Source organism: Lethenteron reissneri, chromosome 72 (assembly GCF_015708825.2).
Source record: "Lethenteron reissneri isolate LAM-NWPU_2019-01 chromosome 72, ASM1570882v1, whole genome shotgun sequence".
Classification (NCBI taxonomy): Eukaryota; Metazoa; Chordata; class Hyperoartia; order Petromyzontiformes; family Petromyzontidae; genus Lethenteron; species Lethenteron reissneri.
In genome coordinates, this window is record NC_083850.1 from 6654688 (window position 1) to 6671922 (window position 17235).

General features: G+C 45.1%; 1 pseudogene; it reads left to right on the top strand.

Annotated features, from left to right (window-relative positions):
• Positions 1–965: 965 nt before the first annotated feature.
• Positions 966–17235, top strand: part of LOC133361358 (zinc finger protein 836-like) — a 63456-nt pseudogene continuing 47186 nt past the window's right edge.

The window sequence follows — 17235 nt, forward strand, 5'->3', positions numbered from 1 at the left end:
CAACGCAGCCTGCCGAGCACAATTGCTGTGTCGACAGTTTGGCGACTTTGCGTCGGTAGAGTTCGTGGCGACATCTTCAGACGGGTTACAGACATCGATATACCGTGAATCTCCAAGTAAGTGTCTATTTTCGCGGATAAACTCTTAAACGTGTTCGTCGTCAAATTAGCGGGATTTTTTTGCGTCTCGGTTCGACGCGAGTGTCGTTCTTGTTTTAGCAGTTAACAAAATCCAAAACTCAACGTTCAACATCCTTGCGGCCGATAGCGTACTTTTGACTCAATAACACCGCTGCTGTTACTACGCTCACATGGAGCAGAGACGCTCTCCACATCCCCACGCACACGGAGACAAGAAGCCATTCAATTGTTCTGTGTGTGGGAAGTCCTTTTCACGGTCATCACATCTTCAGAGACACCAGAGAACACACACGGGAGAGAAGCCATTCCTGTGCCCTGTGTGTGGGAAGACATTTGCACGGTCATCACATCTTCAGAGTCATCAGAGAACGCACACGGGCGACAAGCCATTCCTGTGCCATGTGTGTGGGAAGGCATTTGCACACTCGTCAACTCTTCACGCCCATCAGAAATCACACACGGGAGAGAAGCCATTCCTGTGCCCTGTGTGTGGGAAGACATTTGCACAATCGACAACTCTTCAAACTCATCAGAACGCACACGGGTGAGAAGCCATTCCTGTGCCCTGTGTGTGGGAAGACATTTGCACAATCGACAACTCTTCAAACTCATCAGAGAACGCACACGGGCGAGAAGCCATTCCTGTGCCCTGTGTGCGGGAAGACATTTGCACAATCGACAACTCTTCACACTCATCAGAGAACACACACGGGCGATAAGCCATTCTTGTGCCCTGTGTATGGGAAGACATTTGCAAAGTCATCACATCTTCAGCGTCACCAGAGAACGCACACGGGCGAGAAGCCATTCTTGTGCTCTGTGTGTGGGGAGGCATTTTCACAGTCATCAAACATGAACAGGCATCAAAAGGTCCACAATGATAGGAAACTGAAATCAAAAGCTGAAATTCAAGGTGCTGCAATGAGTCCTGAAGATAATTCCACCTTCGATCCCATGCAGTTGGATCCCGAGAGATGGCTGGATGTAATGGAGTGGCTCGAGGATCAAACCGAGAGCTAGTGGTGACTGAAATATAATGTTGCATGCGGTTATACCTATTAAGCCGCCTTGAGTACTTTTGTGTGTAATTCTGACCCTTTAGTTTTACAGTTCGTTTGACAGGTTCTTGACGTGCAGGTGGTGATTTTTGATGTTGTCGGATTACTTGGTGAAGTGGTGTGATGAGCAGTGGTTGTGAGATGGTTCAATTCCGGACAATATTGTAGTGTTTAAGTCTTCCTGTTGAGCTAAAGTTGGAATGCATCTGGAGTTAGATCTGTACTCAACATTTTAAACGGGTTTTTTTCAAGTATAAAGCTTTTTTTGGTTGGTAATAATCGACTTTAGGATGTACATTGATGACGCGTTCGTTGGATATATGGCCTTGACTTCAACATAGACGCACAGTGAACAAACGTGGTGAACTAATAAGGAAATAGTGGGGAATTATACTTTAACGCTTTGGTCTTCCAGGAACGGATATGGTTTTCATTGTACTGTAACTGTTTGAACAAAGGACATAATACATATTCGGTAAAAATAATTGCAGATGAATAAAAACGTATTTTAACAAATGTTTGTCCGTTTATTTATTTTACAATGTTCGTAGTAAAACGTGTTTGAAGCGAGTTTCAGGTGGAGGGTCTTCGTCACACAAATCTGCCCTTAACCGGAAGCATCTTAGCTGTCTCTCTATTAACATGTGTCCCTGGATGGGGAAAGGTCCCCATTATAAATATATTCGCAACGTTACGGTCCCTAATCATCAAGTATGACATGTGAACTGTAACACTATCAACGATAACAAAAATAATTTAAATACTATAATCTATTAACTAGTTTCATCATTTATAACACCAAAAACAGAGGCACGGTATTATTAGTTTTGAACAACATAAATGGAGGTTCGTGATTATAATCGCATAATAATAATTATAATCGCACTGTGATAATGTTAGAATCACACTGTGGCCATATGCATGTTAAGTGAATGCGAACCGGGGGTAGAATATTCAAGATTTGTATCTCATTACAATTATTAAAATACCACTGTAGTATTAAAATCAAACTGTCCACTGTTTGATGAATGTCATGTTAATTGAATCGAATAGCTATACATGGTGTGTATAACAATCACATATAACATAATCACATTTCATATGATTTGAAAAACATACGTTCATTTAAAAAAAACTGAGAATTTCTTGGACCTTGTGGGGAGATGGAGCACAGTGGATCGGATCGTCTCCGCTGCTGTCGACGGGGCCAAGCAGCGAATGTTTAACTCCAGTCACAGGGCCTTACCCAAACTACATCTCCCCAACAAGGCAGCCTTCCCTCTGCTGTGTATTTTAGCCGTATATTTGAGGACGCTATTGAAGATAACAATTCGTCAAGAAAAGGCATGATTACAATGTCTTTCATAAAGGAGTATGAGTTAATTCATGAGTAGTATTCGCTAAGCCCAGTTGGCACTAACGTGCACTCAGTTATGTTGAAACAAAGTAAACATTAGTCGCTCAAATCTCAGCTCATTCATGGTCATTGCAATTATTTCCAAATCCGTGTGGGGTTCCACGAGGACAGGGCACGGCCAAAAACTCTCACGTTATAAACTCACACTGTAAGCTCTAACATTATAAACTCTAACAATATTACTTGTATAGCTATACATTAAAACGCTATAACAATAACACTGTAAACTAATTTTATAGTAAAATCTCATGTTGTGAACTCTAACAATAAAACCTATGAGCTCTACATTATACCGCTAAAAATAACATTATAAGCTAGTGTTATAGATTGGAACACCATACAATGGAGTATGATATTGGAATCGCATTCCAATTATTAGAATTACTCCGTGGTCCTCTTAGAATCACACTATGCTCGTAAGTACGTTACATGTCTTTATGTAACATGTCTGTTTGTAATATGGACGTGCGAACCAAGGATGGGATCTGTGAAACGGAAGGTGCAGGAACAGGATCTGATTAAATGTTTTGTCGTACCAGAATTACACTGTGCTCAAATCTACGTTATATGTAAGTACGGATCAGAAGACAAACATGTGGCCTGCGAGGTGCCAGGTTTATAATCGCATAAAATTATTAGAATCACACCATGGTCGTATTAGAATCAAGTTGCCCAATGATTGATGAATGTTCCATCTCAATGGCATCGAATAACAATAAACAAGTATGGAAATATATATATATATAATTGAACAAACCAACTATGAGCTCGTGAGATTATGAATCGTTACAATTGTGATGACTCCAGACTCAGACTGTAGAGGGTTATATTATTTACCCTTTAACACTGCTTACGACCCCGGAATCACGATCTAGCAACGACAACTGTGATGCCGCCGCCACGAAGCCGTTCAGCAGGCGCCCCATCTACGACCTCGCCACCACCAAGCGACGGAGCCGATCCCGCGTCCCCCTCACCTCACCTCACATGAACACACCCGCACGCATTTTTCCCCCACCCATAGAGCTGGAAGGGGAGGTCACCTGATCGACCGGTTTTTATCCGAGAAGCCCTTATCGGGATTGACTTTCACGGTTTCCGGCGACCAGGGAATTGGACGACCTCCCCCGACGCTACGTTGCACCGCGGCGCTGCGACCGGCCTTAAGATGGTATTGTCGCGGCGAGGGGCATTCGGCCACCGCGGTTGAAACGCATCCCCCACACACACCCCCACGTATCGACGAGGCAAGCAGGGGAGAGACGGGACGGCATGATTAGCAGGACTGCAGGGGCTCTTGCGCGTAGTTGCTGATGGTTAGGATAATTACGCTTGAGCGCGCAGGCACCATTGTTAGGGAAGGTAAAGGATTAAGCTGAAAGTATGAATAATCAGGAGAGTGGAGGCACGCGGGGAGCCCGTGCACAAATTCCCACGGCGAGCCTTTATGATGGACGCCGCCGCATAATCTGCAATAATAAAGTCATGCGTGAGAAATGGATTAATTAGAATTTACGCCGCGCACGCAGCACATTGATTAGCATATGCGCTGCGCATGAGCGGAGAGTATTCGGGGAGTCCGGGAGAGAGGATAAAAGGGATCGTAGCAAGGTAGAGAGATCTCACTTCTCTTGAAGAGGCCCGCGTTCAAGTCGGCTCCCAGCTCTGCCCTCCGGACATCCGCGTGACGTGTCCCGACAGCATCGAGGAAAAGCCACAGAACGCCGAATACTTCGAACCGTGAGTAGCAAGGTGAAAGGGTATCGTAAGCCGATAAATAGGGAATAGGTCCAGGGGTAGTAGGATAGGCCAGCCTCGTCGATAGTACTGACTCAAACAACCAGTTCCAGGTAGCAGACAATAAATCATTAATAGCGAAGCGTGGTCTCGTGTGATCTTGTTGAGCAGTGTGTCGCGTGTGGAGCTGCGTGTGTGCGCGTGCGTTCACTCCGTGTGCGATACAAGTGCGCGATCATAACTAAGAGGTGGGGCCTTACCATCAGCCCCACCAAAACTAAGCACCTGCCTGGGTATTTTGTACCATCGGACACTCCACCCCCACAACTCCAAATTGGTGATGGGGCAGTTGTGGAGAGAGTGGAGAGTTTCCCATACCTGGGCAGTGTGCTTATGACCGGCTCCAGTTTATCAGCAGAGGTCTCACTCCGAATCAGTCGAGCGGCAATATCTTTTCATCGGTTGCGTAACGCTGTGTGGAAGCTACCTGGTCTGTCGCTCCGCACCAAGCTTCAGGTCTTCTCGGCCACGGCCATTCCCTCCCTTCTCTACGCTTGCGAAACGTGGACCCCCCTAGTGGAGCATCTTCGCCGGTTGGAAACATTTAGGCTGGCCTGCCTACGATCCATCCTGGGTTTAACCAGGCTGGATTGTGTGAGGAGCTCACAAGTCCTTGAAAGATCTGGGCAAAGTCCCATCAGTGAGCTCCTCCGGCAGGCAAGGCTGCGTTGGCTGGGTCATGTAGCCCGCATGCCCAGCCACCGCATGCCTAAACAGCTTTTGTTCGGCCGGATTGAGGGGGCTAAACGGGCGCGGCACGGGCTAGAGAAGAGATGGAGTGATGTGGTACAGGAGGACGTGGAGCTGAGTGGACTGGCCGATGACTGGTACCAGCGGTGTCAAGATCGGCTTCAGTGGAGGAGGCTCGTGAAGGACGCTACTGGGCAGTTGGAGGCAGTCGCCCTCCAACAACAACGGAGGGCGGAGGAGCTCACAACAACGAGTGGAGCGCCGGGTGGCTAAAGCACAGCAAGTTGGTACAGTAGGGGGCACAGGTGGTGCATCAGCCAGTCATCTCGGTCATCTCGGTCAGTCGACCCGTGGCACCTGGGTCTGCCCCGTGACCTCCTGCCAGCGGGCATTCGACACTTCACGTGGCCTCAAGGTGCACATGGCCTGGCACAAGCGTCGTGGTGACGTCACCGCCACTTAGTGGCGAATGGCGGTTGTTGTTGTTGTACGTTCGCTCCGTGTTGGTTGCAGGTGCGCGATTAGGAAAGGGAGGTATCGTAGTAGCGTGAAGAAGGGCAGAATACTACTCGGTAACTAACCATGCCTATTACGCGGACCCGCGGTGGAGGGGAATCTTCGAGCGACGGCTCCCACACCATGGGTGAGGAACCCAGCAGCGGTTCACATAGCAGCGGGGGGGCGAGTGATGATGTTAGCCCGGCCGTAAGCATTATCGAGGGAGGGATCTCGGGGGCCAGCGACCCCGACACAACGACGAAACAGCAACCAGCCAGGACCCGATATTTCATAAAACAGCCCCGGACCTCGTTCCTCCCCCGCTCTTATTCTCGTTGTGAATCTACCCCCACCCTTTGTCCCGCCTTCCCTTATTTAACTCTTTATATCCTAGTAATAGGTTTTAAAAATAAAACATGATAAAATAATTCTCACGACGTTTCGGCTACAACGCAAGCAGCCATCCTCAGGTGAAGAATGAAACACAACCAAGCTTGGAGCGTATATTTAAGCTGGGTTGGAGGGTGAAGAAGAGCGCCTTGACAAATGAATTTGCATATCAAGAGGAATTTAGCATATTTATGGGAAATGCGTAGGAGGTGGGCGGGGGGGATTCAAAGTCATATTATTTTCCTTCTCCGTGACTTTACCGAAAGAACCAAGAAGATGAATGTAAATGCGATTAAAACCGCGCACCTCCTAGGTTACATTTACGACTCCCGATGTGCATCTACATATAACATACATTCTAGCTCAGTGTAATTCTAATATGACCATAGTGTTATTCTAATCATTTTTATTAGATCCTAATCCTGTACCCTCCAGTTCGCATATCAGACCCCCGGTTCGCATGTCCAACGGACATACATATTACATACATACTTGCACGTATCCTATTATACATACATATGCGCAGAGTGTGATTCGAATACGATCACATTGTGATTATAATACTTCGAATGATATTCTAATATTGATTTGAAGCTTTCGTGACTGCAGGAATTAATACTCGTTGTTTTTGTCGGTAAAGTCACGTAGGTAAAAATAAAACAAAATAAATCACGACGTTTCGGACGAAACACAAGCGCCCGTCTTTAGGTGAGAATCGCGATATCCGCGATGTCTGCTGCGAGCAGCACGATGTCTGCTGCAGACATCGTTTCGGGCGCTTGTGTTGCGTCCGAAACGTCGTGATTTATTTTGTTTTATTTCTTCCTACGTGACTTTGCCGAAAGCACCAAAGAGTATAGATATCCTAATACTGTCCCTCCGTTTACGGTATTATAAATTACATAAAAAACTAGTTTATAGTCGTTTCATATTTCATCTTTAAAGTGTTACAGTTGAAGTACCGGTGAAGACGCTTGACGCCGAGGTTGAGGCACACGTATATTTATTTCACAGTATGACAGTGGGCATATACACTCTCGAGGGGGTATCGGCCCCCTCACCCGTATAACTCGGGATACACCCCTAGCTAACTCTGTCCTAGCCCCGAATCCTCCACTACTGGGCTAGGGGAGGCTAACTGGCCCGACACTGGTAAGTCGGGCCCGGTACCCGGAGTTCCAGACCAGCTCTTACAAGAGCACCGGCTCTGGCTTTCGGGACCACGCCGCTGGCTCAATCCTGTCCGGCCCTGAAAAGGACATCGAACCAGGGGAGTCCTGGGCTCTATCTAAGACGTCTTCAATCTTCTTCCCTTAGCTTAAACATAACTGCCGAGCCCTTTGAAACATCCCCTTTTATACCCAACCCCTCCCTGAGGGGTGGGGCCCCGGGGGATCATAACGTTCGAACCAGCCCCCCCCCCAGGGTGTCTGGCTCGGACGTCGTAGAGGGCACTTGCTCGTGCACTTACGTAGCCCCGCCCACTGTGTTTGTTTTCCATAGGCTGCCATGCATAACGGGCCCTCTCTTTAACACCCCTACACAGTTAACAAAATCCAAAACTCGACGCTAAACATCCTTGCGACCGATAGCGTACTTTTGACTCGATAACACCGCTGCTGTTACTACGCTCACATGGAGCAAAGACGCTCTCCACAGCCCCACGCACACGGGGGCAAGGAACAATTCAATTGCTCTGTGTGTGGGAAGGCATTTTCATGGTCATCAAGTCTTAAGAGACACCAGAGAACACACACGGGTGAGACGCCATTCCTGTGTTCTGTGTGTGGGAAGGCATTTGCACGGTCATCAAATCTTCAGAGACACCAGAGAACACACACGGGCGAGAAGCCATTCCTGTGCTCTGTGTGTGGGAAGACATTTGCACAGTCATCACATCTTCAGAGTCATCAGAGAACACACACGGGCGAAAAGCCATGCCTGTGCCCTGTGTGTGGGAAGAAATTTGCAAACTCATCACATCTTCAGAGTCATCAGAGAACACACACGGGCGAGAAGCCATTCTTGTGCTCTGTGTGTGGGAAGACATTTTCACAGTCATCACATCTTCATAGTCATCAGAGAACACACACGGGCGAGAAGCCATTCCTATGCCCTGTGTGTGGGAAGACATTTGCAGACTCATCAACTCTTCAAACTCATCAGAGAACACACACGGGCGAGAAGCCATTCTTGTGCCCTGTGTGTGGGAAGGCATTTGCACGGTCATCATCTCTACAAAATCATAAGAAAACACACACGGGCGAGAAGCCATTCTTGTGCCCTGTGTGTGGGAAGGCATTTTCACAGTCGTCACATCTTAAAAGGCATCAGAAGGTCCACAATGAATGGAAACTGAAATCAAAAGGTGAAATTCAAGGTGCTGCAATGAGTCCTGAAGAAGTTTCCACCTTCGATCCCATGCAGTTGGATCCCGAGAGATGGCTGGATGTAATGGAGTGGCTCGACAGTCAACCAGAGAGCTCGGGGTGACTGAAAAAAATTACGTCATGTGGTTATATCTATTAAGCCGTATCGATAACTTTTGTGTGTAATTTTGACCATTTTAGTTTTACAGTTTTTGTGAGAGTTTATTGGCGTGCACAGTGGTGGTTTGTAATGTTATCGGATTACTTGCCGAAGTGGTGTGATGAGCACTGGTTGTGAGACTGTTCAATTGTAGTCGTTAAGTGTTCCTGTTGAGCTGAAGTTGGAATGCGTCTGTAGGTACATCTTTACTCAACATTTTAAACGTTTCAGTTTTGAAGTATAAAAACATCGACTTTAGATAGCCGATTTCAGGATGTACATTCATGACGCGTTCGTTGGATATATGGCCTTGACTTCAACATAGACGCACAGTTAACAAATGTGGTGAACTAATAAGGAAATGCTTTGGTATTCCTGGAACGGAAATGGTTTGCATCCTACTGGAAATGTGTGAACATAGGACATAATACATATTTCCTTCGAGTTTTGACATAAAAATGATTGCAGATTAATAAAAATTATTTTTAACAAATGTTTGTCCGGTCTTTATTTTATAATGTTCCTAGCAAAAATATGAGAGAATTTCAGGTGGAGGATCTCCGTCACACAAGTGTGCCCTTAACCGGCAGCATCTTGGCTGTCTACCCGATTAACACGTGTTCCTTGAGGGGAAAGGTCCCCGTAGTTAATCCTTCATCAACGTACCAGTCCCTAATCCCTAAGTATGTCGGGGATAAACTGTACTCTATAAAATGTAAACTGTAATACTACAAACTATAACACTAAACATTAAACGATTATAAACTAGTGTTTTAATTTATAACCATTTAAACGGAGGTAAGGTATTATAATATCATTAGAAGCATTAGAATCACAGTGTGATCGTATAAGAATCACGCACAAACGCATTCTTAACTAATGAGATTATTAATCGTTACAATTATTATAACAATCGCAATTTGTGACAAAGCGAAATTCCCACAAGCAAAACACCACGCTCACGTGACGAATTCTTAAACAAACTGCAACACTCAAGTGACAGAACTCAACAAAAAAACGCCGCAATAAAAATAACTACATCAATGGGCAAATCCTAAAAACAGACAACACACGCACGTTAGTAGCTGTTAGAAGAAGACAACACTTAACACCTTCAACTATACACATTGTACAGCCAACTCGTAAATGGGGCGGTATATGACAGTCTTCGCTGCTGTCGACGGGGCCAAGCAGCGAGTGTTTAACTCCATTGTTTCAGAATCCGTGTCATCACCCAGCCACAGCGCCTTACCCAAACTACATCTCCCCAACAAGGCAGCCTTCACTATGCTGTGTATTTTAGCAGTTTATTTACGGACACACTTGAAGATAACAATTCGTCTAGAAAAGGCAGGCGACTTGTTCTACCAACGTGATTTCAATTTATATCCGAAAGAAGTAAGAGTTCATTCATGAGTAGTATTCACTAAGCACCGATGGCACTAACCTACACACAGCTATGATTAAACAAAGTAAACATTAGTCGCTCATCCAAGCTCAGACATGATCATAGCAATTATTTCCAAATTTGTGTCGGGTTCCACGAGAATAGGGCACGTTCACAAACTTTCAAATTGTAAACTCACAGAGCATACTCTAACATTATAAACTCTAACAATATAACCTTTAAACTATGAGCTATACATTGTAACGCTTTAAAATAACACTACAAACTAGTGTTATAGTAAACCATAAAGTTGTGATCTCTAACAATATAAGCTATGAGCGATACATTATAACGCTATAAAATAACATAATAAACTAGTGTTACAGGTTAGAACACCGTACATTGAAGTGTGATATTCGAATCTCATTCGCTTCACACCGTGTTCCTCTAAGAATCACACTATGCTCGTGAATATGTAACATGTCTGTATGTAATATGCATGAATATAATATGTCTGTATGTAGTATGTATGCATGAAACATGTATGTATGTAATGTGGACGTGCCAACCAATAATGGTGGGATATGTGAAGCGGAAGGTGCAGGATCAGGATGGGATTAAAATTATTTGAATAACACTTTGGTGGTATTAGGATCAAGCTGCCCACTGCTGGATGAATGTTCCATCTCAATTGCATCAAATAGCAATATTCAGTATGAATATGTAAAATAATCGCACAAACCCAATATTAGCCCGTGAAATAATGAATCGTTACAATTGTAATGCGGTTTCAGACCCCGGGCGTCACGATATAGCAACGACGACGACGAGACAGCAACCAGTCAACACAGCCCCAAACCTCGTTCCTCCCCCTCTCTCATTCTCGGCGTGAACCTCCGCCCACACTTGGTCTCGCCTTCCCTTCTCGAACTCTCTCTATCTTGTTGTCACCACTTGTCCCTTAGTTGACGCACTGTCTTTACATCACCCACCTCTATAACCTCTACCTGACCCCGCCATGGGCAAAAGCAACTTGGGGGACATACCCGGTGGCACCTGTAGGCAATACACCATGCCCTGACCCCCACCGCCCATGGAAGCACGTGTTCCCGCCGCCCCGTGATCTTTTCATTAGCGGATTGCGCTCTGGTGGGGAAAGGTCCTCGTTATGAATCGTTTCGCAACGTTCAGGTCCAGAATACCGAAGTATACCGGGAATCACCTGTACTTAAAAACACGTAAACTGATAACACGATAAACAATAACACTAAACATTAAACGACTGTAAACTATCAACTGGTTTTATAATTTAAACCACCATAAATGGAGGTACGGTATTTTAATCTCATTAGAAGTATTATAATCGCACTCTGCTCATATGTATGTAAAATGTACGTTCAATCGAACCGAGGGTCGGATATGCGAACTGTGGGGGGTACAGGGCAAGAATCGCATTCAAATTTTAGAATAACTATATGGTCGAATTAGCATTTTACTGTGCTTGAATGTATGTTATGTGCAAATGCAAATCGTTAGTCGTAAATGCGAGGGAGGGGTTAAGAGGTGCACGTTTAATCCAGTGTTACATTTATTTTAGCATCATATTTCAGGACACTGTTGTTGATAAGAATTCGTCTGGACATGGAACGTGCCTTGTTCTAGATCAACCAAAATTAGTACAACGTCGGTCATACAGGAGTGTGATTTCATTCATGAGTAGCATTCACACAGCCCCGATGACACTAACCTACCTAAAGTTATGGTTAAACAAAGTAATTTTGAGTGTATTCTTAGGTTTTTTTCAGTAAAGTCACGTAGGTAAAACAATAATAAAAGTAAAATAAAAAATAATAAAAAATCACGACGAAAAAACCTAAGAATATGATTCCTTGCAGTCACGAAAGCTTCAAATCTAGAATTAATCTTGAGTGACTTAATTCTCAGCTCAGCCATGATCATCGCAATCATTTCCAAAGACGTGTGGGGTCCTGCGAGAGCAGGTCCCGACAACAAACAGCTGGGCAGCAGAATCGGAAGTAGCTGCGTTGCCCTCGAAATGTGATGTTGCTGCTGTTGTTGCTGCTGTAGTTGCTTCTGTTGCTGTAATAAACGCAGGGAGGTGGTGTTCCGTGATGGGATGACGCCTTTGATTAAAGCCTCTGTTCAAACTCACCCGATTGACGCCCTTGATCGTCGCATTTGATCAACTCTGATATTGTAGACTCTCACATGTTAAGCTCTATCATAGTGAAACATAATATTATAACCTATGAACTACAACCTATCCATTGTAACGCTGTAAAAGAATATTACCTATTGGGTTTCACTCCCTCGTCGAGAAGGCCGCTCTCTTCCTTTTCTAAAGTTACATGCTAATTTCTCTGCATTCACTTTAAATCGAGGACAAAGTTTTTCCATTTATTCAAAATAAGCGCACAATTACACACTGAGATGCACTTACATATTCATGCATGAAGTACAATGGGCACATTACCCTTCGGTATGTTAATAAACATGCGGATTGTACCTTCCAAAATTAACAATCGAATGCAAATATCCTGAAAGACAAAGGATTGGATCCTAGGGGGGGAGTTATAAGGCGGCTCAGAAGCAGAGCTCAATGCCATTTCGAGAGGGAACTTGATGAGGTTGGACGCTCGACTCGTCGCTCTGCTGATCGCCCTTCAACCGCGAGACAACGCAGCCTGGCGAGCACAATTGCTGTGTCGACAGTTAGGCGACTTTGCGTCGGGAGAGTTCGTGGCGACATCTTCAGACGGGTTCCAGACATCGATATACCGTGAATCTCCAAGTAAACTCAACGCTAAACATCCTTGCGGCCGATAGCGTACTTTTGACTCGATAACACCGCTGCTGTTACTACGCTCACATGGAGCAGAGACGCTCTCCACAGCCCCACGCACACGGAGGCAAGAAGCTATTCAATTGCTCTGTGTGTGGTAAGTCCTTTTCACCACACACACGGGCGAGAAGCCATTCCTGTGTCCTGTGTGTGGGAAGAAATTTGCACAGTCATCACATCTTCAGAGTCATCAGAGAACACACACGGGCGAGAAGCCATTCCTGTGCCCTGTGTGTGGGAAGGCATTTGCACAGTCGTCAAAACGGAACAGGCATCAGAAGGTCCACGATGATAGGAAGCTGAAATCAAAAGGTGAAATTCAAGGTGCTGAAATAAGTCCTGAAGATAATTCCACCTTCGATCCCATGCAGTTGGATCCTGAGAGATGGCTGGATGTAATGGAGTGGCTCGAGAGTCAACCAGAGAGCTCGGGGTGACTGAAAAAATATTACGCCATGTGGTTATATCTATTAAGCCGTATCGAGTACTTTTGTGTGTAATTTTGACCATTTTAGTTTTACAGTTTTTGTGAGAGTTTAATGGCGTGCCCAGTGGTGGTTTGGAATGTTATCGGATTACTTGCCGAAGTGGTGTGATGAGCACTGGTTGTGAGAGGGTTCAATTGTAGTCGTTAAGTGTTCCTGTTGAGCTAAAGTTGGAATGCGTCTGTAGTTAGATCTTTACTCAACATTTTAAAATGTTTTTTTTCAAGTATATAGCTTTTTTTGGTTGGTAATAATCGACTTTAGATAGTCGATTTCAGGATGTACATTGATGACGCGTTCGTTGGATATATGGCCTTGACTTCAACATAGATGCACAGTGAACAAATGTGGTGAACTAATAAGGAAATCATGGGGAATGATCCTTTAACGCTTTGGTATTCCTGGAACGGAAATGATTTGCATTGTACTGGAAATGTGTGAACATAGGACATAATAAATTTTCCCTTCGAGTTTTGACGTAAAAATTATTGCAGATGAATAAAAACGTATTTTTAACAAATGTTTGTGCAGTCTTAATTTTATGTTCCTAGCAAAAACATGTTAAGAGAATTTCAGGTGGAGGATCTCCGTCACAGTGTGCCCTTAAACGGCATCATCTTGGCTGTCTACCCGATTTACAGGTGTTCCTTAAGAGGAAAGGAAAAAAAAGTAGAAGTATTCACTAAGCCCCGATGGCACTAACCGACAGACAGTTATATGATTAAACAAAGTAAATATTAGTCGCTCATCCCAGCTCAGACATGATCGTAGCAATTATTTCCAAATCCGTGTCGGGTCCCACGAGAACAGGGCACGGCCACAAACTCTCAAAACACGTTCCTTCGGAGTGGGCAGGTAGGAACTTGTTGGACAGCGCATTAGTGCGATCCGTGTTGGATACCATAGTCGTGTTGGAGGTTGTAGCTGTTACTATTGCATCTGATGATGATTCTTGATTTATTGCTGTAGTTCTTTAAGTTCATGCCGCTGCTGCAGCAGGTCGCGCCTGTGCTGTGACGCCGCCTCCTGCGTGTACCACGCGCGCCAATCCACCTGACCTGGTCCTTGAACGGCCACGATGTTGTCGTAATGGCGCACCAGGTGCATGGTGTTGAGCAGGGCCTAGACGCCGCAGTCGTAGCCGTTCGGTTGCTGCGGCACAAGCACCGTGGTGATTGCCACGGTGGTGATCGCCACCGGCGTGCTCACCGATTCGGCGCGCACGACCCGGGCCACCACCGTGCTGGCGAAGGCCGCGATGCTCTTGGCATTGCGCGACTGCCCCCACGCAGCCATTGAGTCTAACAGCATGGCAGTCGACCTTGGTGATCGCTACCTAGTGGAATCTTTAATAAAATAAACTTGAGTGGTTTGTTTTAATAGTGAGTATATAAACAAACAAGATGTATTTGAAGAGTCACTTTATTTTTCATTAATATTAAAGAAGTGAAGTTGCCTTTACATGCTTAAGCTGTTAATTTATTCATTGCATGGGTTGACCTTATCCTTATCAATCATCCAGACATTTGCCCCCCCCTGAGAGATTTTGCAGGAGCCGCCACTGCGTTTGAGAGTTTCTTGACGTGCAGGTGGTGATTTTTGATGTTGTCGGATTACTTGGTGAAGTGGTGTGATGAGCAGTGGTTATGAGATGGTTCAAATTCCGGACAATATTGTAGTGTTTAAGTCTTCCTGTTGAGCTAAAGTTGGAATGCATCTGTAGTAAGATCTTTACTCAACATTTTAAACGTTTTTTTCAAGTATTAAGCTTTTTTTGGTTGATAATAGTCGACTTTAGGATGTACATATTGTTACTAGAATAATTTTAATTCGATTCTAACCCTGCAAACCCCCACAGTTCGCATATCCGTCCCCCGATTCGATTGAAACTACACTTTACAAACATATGAGCGATTAGAATGCTTCTAATGACATTCTCATACCGTAACTCCGTTTATGGTGGAATCTATTATTTAAAAAAATTAAAGTCGTTTAATGTTTAGTGTTATTTTTCATAGTGTTATCAGTTTACATGTTATAGAGTACAGGTTATCCCCGGTATACTTCGGGTTTCGGGACCGGAACGTTGCGAAACGATTTATAACGAGGATCTTTCCCCGCCAGAGCACAAGTGGCTAATGAAAAGAACACGGGGCGGCGGGAACACGGGCTTCCATGGGCGGTCGGGGACAGGGCATGGTGTATTGCCTACAGGTGCCACCGGGTACGTCCCCCAAGTTGCTCCGCCCATGGCGGGGTCCAGTAGAAGTCATAGAGGTGAAATGGCTGCAGTGTGTAACGAATGTAGATAGGGCGTCGCCGTTGGTTCGTCCACCCATCGCGCCTCAAGACTTATGTCCGTCCCCACCCAGACAGCTCATCCCCATGTCCTGTAGAGCCCAAGTCTGGTGTGTCCAATGTGGTGGGGCGCTCGGAAATGGAAACCGTACTCCAAATGAAATGTGTTGTGCTCCCCACAGTTTCCGAGCCCCTGAGGCCCGGGGTGCCTCAGGGATCTGCCACGTGTGAGGGATCGGTGCCAGGAGCCTGGTCATATTCATCAAAAGAAGCCAGGGACCCGCATAACCCTTCAACGCTGTGGTGCGAACCGTTGACGCCCGGAAAGGCACAAGATTCCATGATGGGCGAGGGACTGGCGTCGAGAACCCGGTCAAAATGCTCAAGGTTGTGTTAGTAGGCTCCTCGCCCAACCCATGAACGATGGGAAGGGTTCCCTTTCACAATGTGGAAGCGTTTGATATTTATTGTTGTGGTTATTGTGTTGGTTTGTTGATGTTGTCGAGTGAGTGTGGTCACACCGCTTACCCCTTGCAGTTGCCCGTTAAGATTGTGATTGTTGGGCGTCGGGGAATTTTGCTACAGCTGCTGCCCTGATGCACTTGGCTTCTAAAACATATTTCTGATGTAAAGACAGTGCATCTACTAAGGGACAAGCGGTGACAATAGGCTATAAAGAGTGAAAGAAGAGAAGGTGGGACAAAGGGTGGTGGTAAATTCACACCGAGAATAAGAGAGGGGGAGGAACGAGGTCCGGGGCTGTTTTGGTGGAATATCGGGTCGTGGCTTGTTGCTGTCTCGTCGTTGTCGTTGCTATATCGTGATTCCGGTGTCGTAAGCAGTGTTACAGGCTAAATAATATAACCCTCTACCAGTCTACAGAGTCTGGAGTCATTACAATTGTAACGATTCATAATCGCACGAGCTCAGTAGGTTTGTTCAATTATTTATACATTTCCATACTTGTGTATTGCTATTCGATGCCATTGAGATAGAACATTCATGAATCAGTGGGCAACTTGATTCTAATACGATGATGGTGTGATTCTAATAATTTTATGCGATTCTAAACCTGGCACCTCGCAGGCCACATTTTGGTCTTCTGATGCGTATTTTCATATAACGTAGATTTGAGCACAGTGTAATTCTGGTGCGACAAAAAACGTAATCAGATCCTGATCCTGCACCTTCCGTTTCACAGATCCCACCCTTGGTTCGCACGTCCATATTACATACATACATATTACATACAGACATAATACATACATACATATTACATACAGACATGTTACATACATAAATGTTACATACATATTACATACATACATATTACATACAGACATGTTACATACAGACATGTTACATCTTAAACTACGCTGGTTTGGTCGTCTGCGTGCGTATCTGGACGTTAATTTATTTAAGGCCCCGCCCAAACAGCTCGCTCTGATTCGATGAAAATAAAACAGCCGGCAAAAAGCCACAGCTCACTTTGATTCGATAAAAATAAATAATTAACACGCCCGGAAGAGAGCGATAGCATAGGTCTGGCAAGGTCTGCGCCGCAGTGCTGCAGTGCACTGTGGCCGCAGACCCTGCGCTGTGTGAGTGTGGTGTGTATGCAAGTGTGCTAATGGTAGTTACGCTAATATTATGTATATTTATGTAAAAAATGGGTGCTGCGTG